Genomic DNA, 18,832 nt, shown 5'->3' with positions numbered 1-18,832 from the left:
CCAATGAACACACTGTAGTGTTCAGTAAGTTCTTCTGATCCAAAACCGACCTGTTGCTTGGGACTAGGTGTGCCTTTACACCAGATCAGAAAGATTATAACTACTGCCTTCACTGATGTCGCCGAGGTTCCCATGTAGCCTCTGTTGGACTGCGGCCCATTAGAAAACCAGTGTTATCCTGCCTTTCCCCAGTTTGTCAGGGCCACGTATTGATGCTTCTGGATCAGTTAGAACATCTGAAGTTATGAGCAGTTATTTTGCACAGGTAGGCTTATATTTAGTCATCTAGCACTTCTGAGTTCAGCCCTGTAGCTGAGATGCTACAGCGTCTTCAGTAGGACAGATGGACAATATCAACAAAGGTACTTTGAAAACAATTAAGAGGCATTATGGACTAGCAGCCACTCTGCCCACCATCGTGGTGAAGTAGTCAGTCTGTCCTGGGTAACTGCTCCTGTTAGGATGATACAAAACAAATGAGAAAGACAGAAAAAAAAAATCATTCATTAAAAAAAATGGGACCCATATTTGGATGCATCAAAAGCAAAGCATGCATTTTTAAAAGTGGCACAGGACATTACTAAGGCAGAGCTCTACCATTTTGACACACCATGTGCACTCTACTGCAGGGAAAAAGGAAAAAAAAAAAAAAAAAGGAAAAAAAAGAAAAAAATAAATAATAATGCATATGTGTGGTAATAATCTGCACATGACTGGTTGCTGTAACGTGCCCTGCTGTACTGCCAGCAGGGAAGTGAGTGATTGCATCTCTCCTACACAATGGACGCTGGCTGTGCCTCACATGGTTTTTCAGCTAGAGAACAAGTAAGGCGAGGGGGAGAAAGGAATGGAAACCACTGCCTGACCCAACTCCCCCAACCTCAAGTAGTCAGAGAGAAGTTTTCTGTCATTTTCTTCTTTATGCTTACTACTACACTCTGAGAACTTGCAGAGTAAGAGGTGAAAGACTGCTACCCACCTTTGACTTTGACCTCTGTGTCCTATAGCACTGGCAGCGAGACAAGTCTCAGGAGCCATGCTCATCAGGAAAGTTTTGCTTGTTTTGTTAGTCTGGTGGCTTATCCAGTTTGATATTCAAATATATCTGTCAGGAGCAAGAGTGTGGTGCTTCAGTTCTTGCTCGGGCCTGATGACATTGATTTGTGAGCATACTGCTTGACTACGGGATGTGTGACAGATAAATTTTATCAAAATTAAGGCACAATTAAACATTTCATCTTCCTAATTACTGGCTGTAGATTCAGCCTGATGACCATGTGCTGTAAGAAATCAGCGACCATTACACATTTTAATGGAGCACAGCTGTCTTACAGCTTGGTAATATTTGCACAGTGCCACAGAACTGTAATTTATGATAAAAAGAAAAAATGTGTATTGGCTCTTTTTTGCCAAAATAGATTAAGGATTCATATACTTTAATGAGATTTGGACCTAGCCTTGGATTATCGTTATAAATGATTTATGTGCATGTTGGTGGACTCCTGTAGTTTTGAGTTGATTTGTGTTTTGGTCGACCAATATGTAATTCACTGTTTCCTTGTGTGCCAGTATTTGCCTTCTTTCCCCTTTCTCCATTTCAGCTCTAGTTTTCTATCATAACTTAGCAAGAAGGGCAAGCAGGAAGGTTAAGGAAGAACCAAGGCATAGATTCCAGGAGGCTCCCTCACAGCGAAAGCTGCCCCCAAAATCCCTTCCCTGCTCACCCCCCGCATGCCCCAGGTTCAGAGAGGATGGCAGGGAGGGAGCTGAGGGGAGGTGAGTGACACAAGCCCAGTGCAGGGTCAGCCCTGCAGCCTGGAACCAGGGCACAGGGGAGCAGATGCTCCCTGAACCCATGCTCAGGGAAAGACCTGCACAAACACTGCCATATTTCAAGGCAGAGTCCCAGAATCCTTTCTCCTGCTTGTTCAAAGTATGACCTGCAAAGGGATGCTTGCTCCTCCACTTGATGTTTTCCAGTTCCAGACGGTATTTCCCGAAAAGGTGCTCCTTCTCTAAAAGCAAAAAGCAAATGAACAAAATAATAAAAAAACAAAACAGCAACAACAAAATCAACATATGTATCCACGTTATTCTTGAAACCACCTTTCTTCTCCATTCTTTTCATCAGTAGGTTTTTTTCACAGATTATTCAAAGAACGTGTTGAGCAAGAGGAACTACGAAGATAAAATTAGGTGCTTCACAGATACATGTACATGAATATATACAATGATTGTTTGCATTTGTACATGTTTTATTTTTGCATTAAATGTAGTGAACCAAATCCATACTAAGTTTAACTACCTCTATTTCTGAGGAGTTACGCTTAAGTCCAGGGTTTGCCTCATATGTTGCAAAACCCAGAGATCCGTATGTTCAAAAGGAAAGAAAAACAAAGTTCTAATTTTCATAATAATAATGAAAAAACCTGTCCAGGCTTGATTTACTTCAATGTTCATATGCTGGAATGTTTCATACTGTACCAGGTTGCATATGCTTGCACACTAATTCTCAATTGCCGTATGCAGTTTGTGACAACCATCTGCTAAGACCTCCCTTAGAGTTCTTTCTCCCACTCAGCCCAGCTGAAATAAAAATATGGACAGAAACAACTTCTGCAGGGAGATGAAAAAGTTAATAGGGGACTTGGAGTTAGACTGTGCATCTGATTTGAATTCCATTGCTCCCACAACTTATGCCCTACTTATAAAGCATTCCTGAAGTGTAAAACATTAAATATAACAGAAAACTGCAAAATAAAGCCATACTTCCTTTGACAGAGCCGAATGTGCTAGAAAGGTAATAATAAAATATGTATACACAGCGCACATGTGTTAGCTCGCTCTCACTAACCACTCTAAAACAGCAGCTTCGGCTGACTGTATCTAGCACCTCATCACATTAAAGCACCCTAAAGCAGGAGGGGGATGAGTGGTGAGAAAAAGAGGGTGTGAGAGAGAAGGGGCTGAAAAATCTGCTCTCGGTTTCATCGCCAGAGAAGTGACTCCATTTAAGCCAATCTCGTCACAAACTCCGAGTGCTGGATGTCAGCTGCTCCAGATCAAGCTGGAGGTGCAAGCCAGCGAGCAGAGCATCTGAAAATGAAAGACTGCGGGTGAAGGAAGCGGGAAGGTGAATAAGAGGTGAGCAATGATAGAGGGGGGAGCCATGGGGTAGGAAAGTGCTGATGGACTGTTACCTTTGAGCATCTGATCATCTCCAGTTTTCCATTTCACTTTATCTTCCAGTCTTGGGTTAAATTCCTCATCACATCTGAATCATAGAAAACAGGAGTGACAGAAAGTTCAAATGGGCAAGCAGTCAGTGCCCTGCCCTCGAGCACAGCCATCTATGCCAAAGCCATGGAACACGTCAGTGCTAGCAAGTCAGTATTTAGCTAGTTCATTCTTTAAAACCTCCAAGTACAATAATATTGATTCCATTGTTAGTTGTTTTGTTTTATTTTGTTTTGTTTTTCTGCTAAGATCAAATCTATTTACTTCCCTACCATTTGGAGCCTCATGCTTCTTGTTGGAGCATCAGCTGTCATGGAAAAGTAGTGGTAGTAGTGGTTTCCTCTTCACATGCATTTGAGGTCCTGGCTGTGTGGAGCAGAGGTAAAGATGGCTCCAGGTGTCTTAAAGACAACAAAGCTATACGTTCATGGCAGCATGATGATCATCCAGTTCACAATATGATTTTTTTCCCATGTTTGTTTTGTGAAAGGAGATGAGTGTCCTGAGAGAAGAATGATGTCAGAATTAACTGTTTGAAGCCAGAAATCGTGGATCTTGGGCTGCATTTCCATGATTATGACTTCAGCGGGTTTTCATTGCAACTGTGACTGAAGCACTGAGCACAGAAATGAAGCCTAAATGATTTGACTTAAAAAGAGGAGAAAGGAAAGAGGAAAGGAGGAATAATTTCTGTGCTGCTGAAGAAACATGTACCTGGAACTCATGAGTTGTTAGATTTTTAAAGGCAACATATCAGGGTATTTGGCAAAAAAGTATTCCTAGTTTACATTGTTTCAGGTGATACTTTGGACTTTGGAGGTTCAGTAAGTCATAGGAGATTCACCCTAGAAATGGTAAGGCTGAGCCTATGTAAACTTTGAAACTGCAATAGGATTAAACTACTTATAGAGCTTTTGAAAGACTGGCATATTAAGTTATATATCAATATGTCCCCCATTGGTCATTAACTTACCAGCTGCTCTAAGTGTAGCCTACCAGTTTTAAATACAGGAGCAGCAGTAAATAGTTCATTGTGATATTCCAGATGGAACACTTAAAGCAAATTAAAATATCTGCATATTTGAGTTTTCTATAGCACAACTATTATGTCATTCTTTTATGTGGGTAGTGTAATGATCACTTGTCCCTACAGGATTAAAAAGTTTGAGGGTATGGATGAGAAGAAAACTCTTAACAACCACATATTCAGCAAGTCCTTCTGGCTGCAGAAAGGGTTCCAGAGGCTGAATCAGGAGCATGGAGACAAAGCTTTTTGCTGGATCTGGGATCTGGTTTCTCTTCCAGGTTCTCTCTGTTTATGCCAACTGCTGGTGATTTCTATGAGGCCATGGCACTGCAAACTATCTGTTGCTAACTTCTAGAAGGTGGTAACAGGCAGGACTGTTACAGAAGGTAAATAATAATAATAAAAAAATGAAATTAAGAAGATGGGCAGCTATAGTGACTTGCACTGCTTACAGACTTGAAGTATTGGGCATTGACTGCCTCTTGCAATGTGCCAGTCCCACAGCAGACATTGAACATAACTGCTGGCTTCTCTGTAGTGCCTACAGAGGCCCTGGAGTTCATCAGTGTGATAAACATAGCTGCAATTTTTAACGTTTTCTTGTGCACCTGTGCTTGATCACCAGGACATAGAAAAGATCAACATAATCTTCTCATAAAATTGTGACAGAAATCTGCTTAAAAATATATCTCAAAGTATACAAGATAAGAAAGATGCCAGAAGACAACGATGGTGCAAAACTTTGAAAGGAGCCCTAGCTATCACTGCTGGTTTTGTGTTCAGCTGTACCTGTTTTAGAGCACCAGGTTCATTGGAAGATGCTTAGAAAGAATATTCAGCATGCCCCAGAAAATGTTGCTTTTATTGTATGCAGGTACACTTTACTTTCTTTTTACTTCAGTTTGCCTTATCTCTTTGAAAACTTCTTCCTACAATGGGATGTTGTGTTCATTTTTCAGGTGAGATACACTCAGCACCTTTAAAGTGCAATGCGTAGCACTATATGAATGGAAAGCATTCATTACTGTTGTCAACACTTTTAAACTCCCTAAATTTGCACTCCAGGAGGTGCTACAGCTGGATGGCAACAAAAGACCAGCTTCTGGTATTTCTTCTGCTTCACTGAGTTGATGTTACTCTGATACTCAGCAGCTATCTGTGATGTTATTAAACACAGAGTGGACAAACAGATTCATCTTCAGAACTGATAAGGCTGATAGTTCTTCTGGTCTGTATACCTGTAGTTTTTCCGAAGTATGTTTAAACTGCTGGAATTAATTAAAATAATAATTAGACTGTAAAGCACTGTGATACTGTGGCAAGGCAAGCCCCTATTTCTGCAGTTTCTGCACAGTGGCTATTTCCCCCGAGTGCCAGTGGGGATACCAAAACGAGCAGTACTCAAGCAGGCAATATGTAAGGGAAATGGGTCAGCTCACATCGCTGCTGAGAAAACAAAGTACCATGCAGATGGTGCACTCAGAGCAGAAGAAATTTTACTGCCTCCTTCATGGTGCTGCTGATTAGCACCAGATACCTGTTCTGCTGCTGCTTCTTCTCCAGGGCAAGGACCTTCAGCTCACCAGTAGGATGCTCTTTCACCAGGAGTTTGTGTGCTCAACTGATGATACCAAGGGAGTTGTATAGTGTCATTCTTAGGTCACAGTTCAGCTCAAAGCCACCTGCCTGGGTAAAGTAATTTATAAAATTAGATTCCTTTTGTAAATGGGAGAAAAAACTCAGTGTGCTCCATCTCTCTGTTGTTCCAGAATTGTAGCTTTCAAATGATCGATCTGTTTTTTCCATCTATTGGACTATGCTATACCTCAGCCTTATTTGTGAATAACATGATATTTATTTATACAAGATCAAGCTTGAGCAATCACAGCAAAACTCATGCTGGTATTACTAATAAGTCTTCACTAATAGCCAGTTTGTGGAGTCTTGAACCCTAATTTTGGGTGCAACCAACACAGTCCTGCAGATTTTAATAAAATTGCCTCTTATTGACTCCAATGTGAGCAAATGCAGTGTATACATTGGTCTACATGTGCTGGGAAAAAGCACATTAGAGCATGCCTATAGCCACATAACTCAGTATCAGTGGCAAGAGTCACTATAGGAGAAACTCAATGATGGAATGCTGAAAAACCTCTGGCAGATTAGTTCTTCTTACTGGTAGCTGTTACAGAGACAATATATCAATCTTTTTAAAGTAATGCATTACCATTTACAGGTCCATGGGCTGCTTTTATACTTCCATCATCATATCTGTGGCCTTCAAAGTTATAGCTGATGGACCTTCTGTCAAGACGCAGATACTTAATCAATGTGACAGCATCCTACATTTTTTGAACCCAGAGGCCTTGAAAAAGTTTAATGCAGCTTCCAGGTAAAGTTCAATCCACATGGCTGAGTCCCCTGAAGTATTTTCTGTAAAGAACTGCCCTCCCCCTCCATGTTACCATAACCAGCATGCTTCATGTTTTGAGAAAGCGGAGGGCTCGGCTGGAAGGTCAGGCATTATTGCAATAGAAATAATGTGCTATACAGAGCTCCACTGACCATTAACAGATTGGATGCAAGACCTATAGCTAACTCCTGCACTTGCAAGAATCTGTTACCACAGAGGTGAGGACTTTTGCCAACAGAAATGGATTCCTCCCCTTCACCATAACATTGTATGCTTGTAAGCATCTGAATAGTAGAATATGAAGAGGAATATTTTTGAGGAAAGGGAAATGCATGTAAAATTTTTGGTGGGTACAACAATTTTATTAATGAAGAAGGCTGGTGTTGGTCTTGTTTACACTTTGAGTGCACTAACACAACACATCAACAACATCAAGTTATTTTACACTCTTACACCTGAGCTTAGTAAATGATAGCAGGGATGCAAGATTGCTTGAGAAAAAAACTGTGGGCCTGAGAGCCCCTCTGCATTCCCCAGTTATAGCAGAGAAAAAAGAATCTCTCTACAAATCTTATTTCCCCAAGATAAAATTATCCCCTCTCCCTTTCTCTCTTTGTACCCATATGCACACATACGCAGTCAGAATGTGGCCCTCAGTGCTTTTGTTCCCTGCTCTCATCAATGAGTGCCAATTAACTGCAAAATAAATAAATACTAGCCACATTATGATATGAATTTCCTGTGGAAGGGAATGTTCCAGAATCCTAATTGCTGCATTTTCTTTGTCTCTTTCAGTTTTACCCTTTACATGCAAAATGATTATATACAGTCATTATCCAACTTAAATAACAATGCTGGTAATTGTAGCAGAAGCGAGTTCACTTATGGTTACATTAAACTGCTATATATGTGTGATTCGTATTAAAAAGAATAAACAATGAAAAATAACACTATCATACATGAAAATCCATTAATGCTGGTCATTAGATTTTAACTATGCTTTTTGGGTTGATAATGTGGAGAAGAGGAAGACACTTCAGTTGACCATGCCTAATGCTGCAAACATGCAGCAGAATTAAATTCTTTATTTCTTTCAGCACCCAATAAAGAAAACAGGAGCATTGTCCATTAAAATATAACAACTTCGATGAAAAGATTCCTTAGTTCCCGATCTCTTACTGTAGCCTTTATCCAGAACTCGTACCGCAGGTACCACATTGCATAAATAAGCTGATCTGTCAGGTTTTTGGCAATTTATGGGGCTGGTCAGCCTGTACATTCATGCAGTTTTTTGTTGCAATGAGATGTAATGGCTTTTCAGCGCACCATAAGCACAGTTGTGACCACAGGCTCACTAGTGTCATTTTGTGTGCAGTAATGAAGCCTGACGAGTGGTCTCCTGCTTGCAGATAGCCGGCTGTTGTCCTAAAAATGCAAACCATTGCCTCGGGCCATGGAATCAGGAACAGGCAAAGGACAGTGGCACAGGAACGGCTCCCCACTGCTCACCCTCCCTTCAGCACACTGCACTTGGATGCAGCAGAATAGTCTTTACCCTTGTACATAAGGACACAATGAGAGAAAGTGATAAAAGCAGTTCTGCAAAGGCCATGTTGGAAATCAGGCTTTGTGATGTTGCTGAGCTGACGTTTGGAAAAGAAAATCTGTTGCCCATACATTTCCCTTCATGCAGGGAGCACCAGGAGTAAAACGATGCTACTTCATCATAGTTTCCTTTTGTGTTCTGCGTGTCTGTATAAATGTTTGTGCAGAAATGCAAGTGCATGCTTATTTATATTTATTTACATTTTGCAAATGTGTACTTACACCCACACCAGCACTCACACACACATGTATACATACACACAGAGAGGCAGAGCTAGCAGGCAGCTCATGGGAACAAGCCTGGCTGCTTGTTCTCACAGTTCATCTATATTCCATGGCCCAGGAGGGGCAGGGGGCTCACACTTTTCCCTGCCCTGCAGCAAGGCTCCCTCTTTGCTCAAACTCTTGGGGATCGCCAAAGATCTCCCTTGCGCCGGGCAGCACAGCGCTGCGAGGTGTCCTCATTTCTGGAAGAAAAAGGAAAAGTAGGCTGTTCTGAGTTAAACTGGGTGATTTGCGATTTAATTAAGCTGTGTAGTGCAGCTCTTTCCTGCCCCCTTTCCCCACACCTGTTCTTGCAGTAGAGAATCTTGACACCTGAAGGGTAGTTTGCTCTTCTGGAAGGTACGGACTGCCTCTGTGGTTTGTGCATGCACGCCCAGTATGCTGTAAACAACTACAAGCAAAGGATGTGAAGCAAAAGTGACAAACCTATTCTTGTTATAACCTCAGTGTCATATTCCTCCTCACTGTTTCATAGCTCTCTGGAAAGTTGTCTTTCCTCGCAGAACATTTCATGGTGGGAAGCACCTTTGTAAAATACCATTCTAGGAGTGAAAAAGGGAGCCAAATGCTTCCATGCTCATCTTTGCTGAGGATTTTCCAGTCTCTATCCTCAAAATGTCTGTGCACTCATTTCACAGATTGTGAAAAGCTGCAAGTGACACAGTGTTCCTCATGCAGGGTTAGAGCTGGGTGCTGCATGAGGAGGAAAAGATGGGAAGCTGAGGGAGACACAGCAGTGGGTTCCATGTGAGTACCCCTCACCAGCTGTGACTTTGTCTTAAAAGTGAGTCTGGTCCTCAGAGAGAAAACCTCATAGACTCGTTGAATCATTTGAGTTGGAAGGGACCCTTAAATGCCATCTAGTCCAACTCCTCTGCAATGAGCAGGGATGCCTACAGCTACATCAGGTTGCTCAGAGCCCTGTCCAGTCTGACCTTGGATACCTCCAGGGATGGGGCATCCACCACATCTCTGGGCAACCTGTTCCCAGTGCCTCAAACTTAGGTTACCTGGTTTTCTATTATTTCACTTCTGAAGCAAAAGAAAATATGTGATGAAGTATCAGGACTGCTTCAAACCAGTAGACTTGGCACACTTAAATAAGCCGTTCACCAAGTTATGTGACTCTAAAAACGGTAACATTAGCAATTTCTGTTGTAACAGCCAGTCACCAATGTGCATTGTAAGGGATACATTACGTTTGTCTTTATTTCTCAAATAGCTACCTTAATTCTGGTAATTCTGAAATGTTAACTGTAAAGCAGAAAACATGCAGGATGTACAACATTGCTTTTCTTTTCAATGCTTTCTTTACTCAACTTTTTTTTTTTTTTCCCTTTATTTTTTATGTTTGTGAAATTGTATGATGGGAACTCTGCGAAGTTAAGGTAGCATTAACCCCCTATTTGGGTATATATAATAGAAAATGCTTTAACTTCTGGGACAGCAGCTATTTCTATGGATACAGTATGTTGAGCAGACATGGAACAAAGAAAACCAAAACAGTTGGTTCTCTGCTGTCAAGGAAACAAGCTGCTCTTTCTGCTTAAATATCTTTTACCAAAACTAGAAGGAAAAAATCCTCCAAAACTCGAGTTCACACTTAAAAAGAAGTCTGACTTGCAGGCACTAAATGAATTCATTTTCAGATATTTGAGGGAGGGATACTGTTGTGTCTGAAATGGATAAATCAGCATATATATCCTTGAAAGCCCCTAAGGTTAAAGTTATTCTTAAAGGAAAGGTAAATGTTAAATCATTTTTGGGAACAGTAGGAGTCCAGAAAGAAAGTGAGAAAACATTCTGCAGTGTTCTGGTTTTTGTGCTGCATGCAGATGACTTATTTAGATTGCATTTGGTTATTTGCGATCCTGTATTTCAACCGCCTTTTCTGCACCTATTTAAGCTACTCAGTACTTTGTACTTTAAAATAATGAAAACTAAACTTCATATTTGTCGAATAACAGAAAATTTCAATAGATACTCTTCTTTCAGAAGTATTGAAAAAGGTGCTCTGAATAGAAGTATCTCATCTCTTAAAAAGCTGATAGGCTTCTATTTGACACTTCCAATGTGCAAATGACAAAGGAGACAGCAGCTACTCAGAAACGTGCGTAAGGTTACATTGAAAAAAATGATCTATAGGAGAAAAATGAAACATCTCCTAATTTTTTTAAATCTTGGATTTGCCTCCTCATAAGTGGCATGGGTTCTGGTTTGAATAAGCTTCAATTGGAGCTCCTGCATTTCAGTGGTGGAATACTGACTCTCAGGGAGCACCACAAAGGAAAATAGGTCTGTACTAAGGCTGAAAATTATCTGCGGAAAGAGGCTATGTTTCATCACATGCCTCATAGAATAAGTCCATAGTATTTCTAGGTACATGAGTAGACCCAAAATGTCCAGTGAGCTTTGACAGAAGTTCACAGACATGATTTACTTATTTGCTACCACATTTCTGATTTAAACCAGGGGGTAAAAAGGAGGTCAAAGGCAAATAATGTGTTGTTTTAGAACTGTTTTTGTTTATGAACCATGAAAGGCATTCTCTGGTGGGTTTTCTAACACCACTGGTGGGCTTACATGTATGATGGCTGCTTACTGGGTGACCTTCCAGGAATGGGTGCACTCCATGTGTACGTTCTTAGCCCCAGGTAAAAGAAAAGACCTCAGCCTTCTGTGAGCAGGAACTGAAGTAAAACCTATCACCATACTCTGCCTGCGGGCTGGAGGTGTACAGAGGAGACAGGGTATGTAAAACAGTCCTGTACTCAGAATCGACCTCAGTAGGAACTTATAAAGAAATTCAATGTATTTGGCCCTCTGTGTACAAGTGATTAAGGTTGGATTTGAAGAGAATTACCATGAAATTCTCTGCTCCTTATAAAAGAGACTAAAGTGAACCCTTTTCTCGGGTATTTTCTCCTGCTATATTAACTTTGTTTATCTTGTAGGCTAGAATTATCTTCAGTAATCTCTTAAGAAGGGAGAAGTTGATATACTTGAAAGACATACTCTGAAAAATCATTAAAGGTGCTACACGCAACCCCACTAAAATAAGAATTCCTACAGAAGACCTTGTACTCATCCACAATTAACTGTATGCTGTCTTCATCACAAGTTCATGGATTAGAAAATTATGTAAAATAACCTCACATTTGAATTCCCTGTCTTTTCTTGCTTTGTTTAGGTGCTATCATAAGAGGAATGAGGAGTGGGTTTGGAGGGGAGGGCTAGTTTGTACAGTTCTGAATATTTGAGCTGTGCTTAATCATCCTCATGTGTGAAATCTTTTATTTAAAAAAAAAAATCAGTTTATCTGATACTTACTGCTCTTTAGTACAGCACAGCTTGGTAGCACTAGGTACGTCTTGTTGAAAGTATGTCCATAAATATGTCCCTTGCAGCACAGAACAGCTTGTTAACTTGGCAATCCTCAGCAATTTGCTTTGAAAAGTTTGCCTCAGTTTTGATAGTCCAAATGTAGGGCAAAAACTCGAACTAACTTTTTAGCTAATTTTACCAATTGACACTTTCCACCCAGTTTTAACCGCCTGTTTGCTAGAACAATGACTGCAACGCCTCTTCCTCCTTATTTAATAAGCTGTTTCATTTTTGTTGTTGTTGCTTTTTTGTTTGTTTGGCAAAGTTCTTCATTTTTAAGGGGCAAAGATTACTGATTTTCTGTTTTCCTAATATGCAATGAAAAAAAAACCAAAAAACAAACACCCATTATCTTGATGAAATAATATTCTTTTATTTTAATCATACATAAATAACAGGGGCAATGGGGTGCCACTGTGGACTATTTTATGGAGGATGGTATCACTATGAATTTGCAGTGTTTTCAGTTGAAAGAGAAATACAAAAGTGGGCAGATGCTATCTGTCCCTCTGTCACAGATGGGGAAAATGAGGCACAGAGAGAAGTAAACTGTTTGGTGCTCAAAGGCTACAGAGCATCTGTAGCTTTAAGAAAAGCACAGATTTTTGCACGGATGTATTTAAAAATATCTGCACTCCTTTTCTTTGTTTTATTAAGGCTTTTGGCCAGCTTTGCTGAAGATCTTTTAGAATGTGAGAATAGAAGTAGAATGCCTACATTATTTCTATACCAAAGACATTAGGCTGACTTATGGGAGAAACCCTGAAGTGAAAACTCTTGAGTCCATGTTCTAATTCAACCACATGAGGACTGTGACTCTAGATACTTTAAAGTGAGTTACAGTGGTTAACTATGTGAAAGATAATATCCCTTTGCCATTCTTGTCTAGTAGGTCTCATTGCTCCTCTGGGCATGCTCTTTTGAATAAATTAAAAGGATCCACTGAGAACCATTTTGCTTTGGGTTTTTTCTTTTTCTTTCTTTTTTTTTTTTTTTTTTTTTTTTTTTTTTTTTTTTTTTTTTTTTTTTTTTTTTTTTAATGATTGCCAAAAGCTATTTGCTAGAATGGTACAGAATGTTTACAGATGCCTTAGGAAGAAAACAGCAGAATGTGGAACTAATTGTGTTTATTCAAGATAATTATGAAACACAAATGACCATTACTTACAACAAGTCCCCTAACAGCCAGAGTTTGACTCCTGGGGCCAGGATCAAACCCAGTAGAGAAAAGCCTTACTGTTAAGTTATACTGTCCATATGGACACCACACGTCAACATAAACTATTGCAGCTACTGCTTTCCCCTCTCTGCTCTTGTACCAAACTTCAGCTGCACAGAAGAACTACAGCTGCTAAGTTTGAAGAGGAAAGGCTGGTGGAAATGATGAGTGTTTTGGAAGAAGGAAGGTTTTGAGAAAAGAAACCATAGAATGTTCTAGCAATTATGTTGAAAGTTTTATCATAGGAAAACAAACCAGCTTTGATGCACTGGTGATGGTGATTTAATTTCATTATAGAAGGGGAAGTGTAAAGCTACCTAAAGACATGATTATCAATTCCACTGTAAAGCACAATGCAGTACATATTATGTATGTGTTCGCCCCCAAATGGTTTGTAAGGCCATCTCTATCTAATTGTGTACCACAGGTACGAAAACCTCATTCTCAAATGAGAGAATATGAGCAATCTGATGCAGTGAAGTGTCCGAATTACATGGAGGTAGATGGAGAAAAAAAAAAAAACAGTGAAATATTTCATAGTGAAATATTTCAAGTAAATTAAACCCTGGATGAATCTGGATGAATATATACATCATCTGATTTTCTGGTTTTGTTGAGGGTATCAAACTGTATATTTTTGAAGTTGACCTAGGAGATTGATCTATCTAGATTTATTTAATTGATCTGTTTCATGCAGATAATGATACTTAAATGGGTCACTGTTGTCATTATAGCTTCACTTTGATTACTTTATTCTTGTTGTTGCTTTAGTTGGTTTGTTTCTGCGTTGGAGATATTTAGACTATCAACAATTTCATTAGCATGTGGTTCTCATACAGAAAGGTCATTGTATCCTTAATAGTGTGAAAAAAAAGATTCAGACTGTACTGTTTTTGTTGATTTCATTTTCTGGTGACACACATGAATTCAAATTCAATAATGTCCAAGTAAGAAAAACAGCAAGTTCTTTGTTGGCTTTGACTCTTTCTTGCCCACATGGATGAGAATATATTTTAGTTAAATTCAGGCTCTTAAATCACTGCAGGTTTTGCTTCAGTGTTCACTTACCATACTGTGCATATAATTTATGTTCAGTATTATAAAACAGAATTCAATGTATATTCCATAGTTCCAGAGAAACAGGATTTGTGTGAGATTGTTAATACAGAATTGTTAATCAGGATTGAAACCTACCAGCACATGTACTGTGACAGAAAGATGCCAAAGGTTCAAGGGAACCAGAAATGGTCTCAGTACACGTCTGATCTGAGATGCCTGGGTATGCGTTATCTAAGATCCCCAGTTTCAATGTTAGTGAATTTTCCCGGGGAAGAAAATGCCCACTTAGCTCTCACTTAATATGACTGGAAGAAATTAGACTAAGACCTGAAATTTATTCTCTGAAAGTTTTACAGATGGTTTATCACACCCCCTGTAGTTGTTTAATTCTGGAGGGAAGTAATAGTCACAAGATTTGCATTTCACTCCTATCCAGTGATGTGCTCCTGGTTGTCATTGTTTTTCCTTGTACTTGCCCTTGCTCTCTTCTTAAATGTGACTGCAGGTTCTCAATCTCTTGTGTGTACTCCTGGATACTTGCTGATACCAGACAGGAGTGACCCACCCTATAAGAAGGCACAGTTGTTTCTGAACAGTTGACTTGGTTCCCACGCTGCTCCTGTCCAGGCAAATGACCCTACAGGGACTTCTCCACTTTCCACATGGCCCATGGGAGCTCCAGGCATAAAATAAGCAGAGAATGAGCAAAGCACATTGTTAGAAGTGAGCTGAAATAATCTGTAGTGCTGCGTGGACTTTGATGACTCCCGGTTGTTTGGAAGAGATGGGACATAAAAAGAATACAGAAATCTTCCATTGCTACATTTCTACATACTGCTATACATTGCTATATAAATATATATAAATATATAAAATATGTGGTCTAAACCTAAGAAGGAAAAAAATATTTTACAAGGATTGAAGAAACACAGAATTAAATTAAACAAAGAGTTGCCAAGGAAAAAGCTTCAGCAGATCTTAAAAATTAATTCTCAGGTCTTTACATTCAGTACATTTAAACAATGTGTTTTTCCCATTTTTCTTGATGACTTTTCAGTTCAGCCAGACCACATTAGAGGATCAGGACCAGTCCCTCCCGGCGACAGCCCTTTTCCCTACCTGCTACAAGGACTAGGCCATGTTAAGTTCACCAGTTTCCCAAACCATATTTATAGCCAGAAGGAAGACTTCTGCCCTGGGGAGCCATTGTTTTCTTCTACTGATGCACTCAAGTGGTAGAGGTTGAAGGCATGTATGAGGCACAGAAGGGAAGAAGCAGAAGGCAAATAGCATCTCTCATCTCACACCCAGGGTGAAAAGTTTATACTAGCGAGAGCTCTGCAATCTCTTGTCCACTGTGTCTGGGCAAAGAAAAGAGTGGAAATTAATTTAATGGGAGATACCAACTAAATCAGCACAATGAAAAAATAGAGGAAACTGCATTAAAGAGGATGGCTCTGCCGCAAGCAATTTCTGGAGCCTTCCTTGCCACTCAGCAAGGAAGAACTGGAGCAGAGGACTTCTGTGTATCTCCCTTCCTTGGTGGTTGCCCTCCATAAGTGCTAATGACCTACCCATCAGCTGCCAGGCCCTGCATGACCACCCTTCTTATCTCAGCCACCAGCTCATCCCAAGTCACACCACCGAGGTGAGAGTTCACCACCAGAGGTTAAGGATAATAAGAGCCCCGTTATCCATGGGGAGTTCAGCTCCTGTACAGTCATAATTATATGAGCCATTATCATTGTCCAGGTGAAATGATTTCACTGCAAGCAGGGATAGAAAACATTTGCAAAGATGAGCTTAGGAAGCAAGTCTGAGAAATATCTGTCTTTCTCCAGTGGATGCACTGTGACTTTAGATGGGCTATAAAATGAGGGTTGTTTGTCTATTCAAGTAGAAACCTGTTAAACGTATAACCTTTTTCCAGCAAACTACATCTGTTAGTGAGTCTGTTTTTTCAACAGGTGTTGATTTGAGCAGCCTTGGCTATCTTTATTAAATACATTTTAAATACGCAGAAAGCACCACAGACCATTTCAAACCCCCAGTATATCACACAGAGGCAGTGTTTGTAGTACACTGCTCACTGCTTCCATGAGCTGGACAACCCTCACATTCTATGGGCCAAATCATACCCTTGGATGAATACGCCCGATTCCCACTGCTGTCAGTGTTTCTGTCATTGAAATCTGTGGGAGTTCTGCTTGTGCATCCAAAGGGAAATCTGGCCTAAAATCTATTGTGTTCATATTCCTCCTTCAATATTTCTTGTGTTTGCCTGATTCTCTTTCTTCTTTATCAAGGTAAAATAAAGGCGTCTAAAAATGTTGTGAAATAGAAAAAATAAAAAACCTCTAGTGATACAGTTTTTGGTTTGCGAGTGTGAGAGAATTAATGGATGTTCTTTATCCCAGGCTTTTCTATGTGGATGGGTTTACAAAAATCTGCAGTAGTTTTGCTACCTTGTGATATTTGCACAATCCTCACAGATACCCCCCGTAAAAAGGGCAAATAAGATCATTTCACCCCCAATTTTACCCTCAGTGTTCCATGATTGGAGCACTACCCTAATTGCTCGGGTGTCAAACTGTGGTCTGCATGCCACATAAAGCCACTCTGTGGATGGTAGAAGCCATAGAACTCAGTCTGGAAGTATCTTGTGCTTTCTGTGGGGAACATGGAGTTGGGACTGTATAGGGATGTCCATTGGAAGGGCAACAAAAGGGCCCAGCTCCTCTGGATGTCCCCTGTCCCATCTGAGTGTCTCCTTGTGTCATGGCCATGTCTGTGAGCTGGATATCAGGCTCAAGACTGACTCCTCTCTGCATGGTTGCTTTGAATTTATTTTGTTCCTAGGCAGCTAGTTGGAGTGGTAAATTTATACATGCATTCAGCATTGTCATAATCATATCTTGCCTGAGGGCATATTGATCCTTGTTACCATATTGACTTGATGCTTTTACATCTGCCAGCAATAGGTCTACACATTTTTTTTTCTACAAAGATTGCACTTTTTCCTTCCTCTGCCCCAAATTCCACTTCTACACACAGTCTCCCTGTATTTAAGACAAAACACTTTTTTTTTCTTTTTTTCTTTTTTCTTTATTTTTTTTTCTCTTTTCTTTTTTTTTTTTTTTTTTTTTCTTTTTTTTTTTTAGGTGCCTGTGTTTGCTCAGGTGAAGATTGCAAAGATTTCTGACTCTAATGAAAATCAAGGCTAAAGCAAATAGTTGGAAATTAATCTCCAATTGAATTTTAATTCTGAATTATAAGCATATAGAGAACACGTATTTTATTTTCTTTCCAGAGTGAAAGAAACAAAGAAAGCAAAGGGGAAGCTACCTGTTTGTAATTGAACCGCTTAGAAGAGAGGAGCAGCATTGGGCTGGTCCTTGCTGGCTGATACAGCTTGCAGCAGCAGAGCCATCTCAGCAGGAAATTTCTGATTTTCACTCCTGCTCTCCGTACAGTTTTAACTATAAAGGTCAGTAATGAAAAACAGATGCCAAAATGGGTCCAAAATAGTTTATGCTTAACTTTTAGCATTTACTTAACTGCTTACTAGTTACAAATCTGACACGCAGCAGACATAACAGTGCTCTTGAGGAGATTAAAGGATTAGTCACTCACTGGCCTAATCAGATTAATCAGAGATTTTGAGCACAATATAAAATTCTATCCACAGAGGAGATACAAGATAGCCACATGGTAGCCTAATCTGGGGAGGTGTGCTAGGGTTCGGCAGAACAAGACAATAGGTGATGATAGATTGATACAATTACTAGTATCCAGAAGGATTTCACTATGTCCTAGACTTGTAAGCATCACTGAACCTGATATTTTCTAGGGGAATTACAGATTCACATAATATAGCACCAATATCAGACAGTAGCCTAAGCAAATCTAGAAGATGATGGATAAAATGTCTGTATATATGCTTAAGATCTTAGCAAACAGTAAGCATATGTATATGTTTTTCCTGATTTAATTTCATATTGGAAAACGTATTTCTAATTTCTAATAAATTAATATTCTAATAAGTTCCCCCCACCCCCCTTTTTCCCCCTTCCTTTTGACGCCATAGCATTCAGGACACAAAGTGTGGGGAAGAATTCAGCAAAATGTTAATACACAACTTTGTATTGCAATTGGAAGATGCTATGTGATATTGTGTTATTCTGGGGCTGACAAATAAGATTCACTGTAACCTGAGCCGCCAAAGCTAGAATTGAAACCCTTTTTCATTTATGAAACAATTTAATATTTTTAAAGAAAATCTGCTTTTCTCTTCCACACAATCTGAATAAAGGGAAAAGTGGGACAGAATCCCATCAGTGAAACTGTGTTTTTTTCCACAGTAGAAATTCCTTACTTAAGAGAAATCACAGGGAACACTGGTATGAGCGTAAAGGAAAAGAGCAAGAAAAAATCAGTGTAAGTGATGCTAGCTTAACCTATCATCTATTTCTTAACAAAACCCCAGAACATTCTCTTCTTTCATTAAAAAGATAAAACAAAATGATAATAGTAATAATAAAAAATCATGTTGTTTCCATTTCTGGGATAGTGACCTTAACAAGTTCCCTTAGCATTTTGGAAT

General features: G+C 39.7%; 1 long non-coding RNA gene across 1 annotated transcript; it reads left to right on the top strand.

Annotated features, from left to right (window-relative positions):
• The first annotated feature begins 2,986 nt into the window (after window positions 1-2,986).
• On the top strand, window positions 2,987-18,553 carry LOC107310222. The gene is made up of 3 exons (XR_001553524.2): window positions 2,987-3,144; window positions 6,501-6,656; window positions 17,540-18,553. It is a non-coding gene; the product is annotated as an uncharacterized LOC107310222 (long non-coding RNA).
• Window positions 18,554-18,832: the final 279 nt, after the last annotated feature.

This window comes from Coturnix japonica, chromosome 2, assembly GCF_001577835.2.
Source record: "Coturnix japonica isolate 7356 chromosome 2, Coturnix japonica 2.1, whole genome shotgun sequence".
Taxonomy (NCBI): domain Eukaryota; kingdom Metazoa; phylum Chordata; class Aves; order Galliformes; family Phasianidae; genus Coturnix; species Coturnix japonica.
This window is presented reverse-complemented; position numbering and strand designations above follow the sequence as displayed.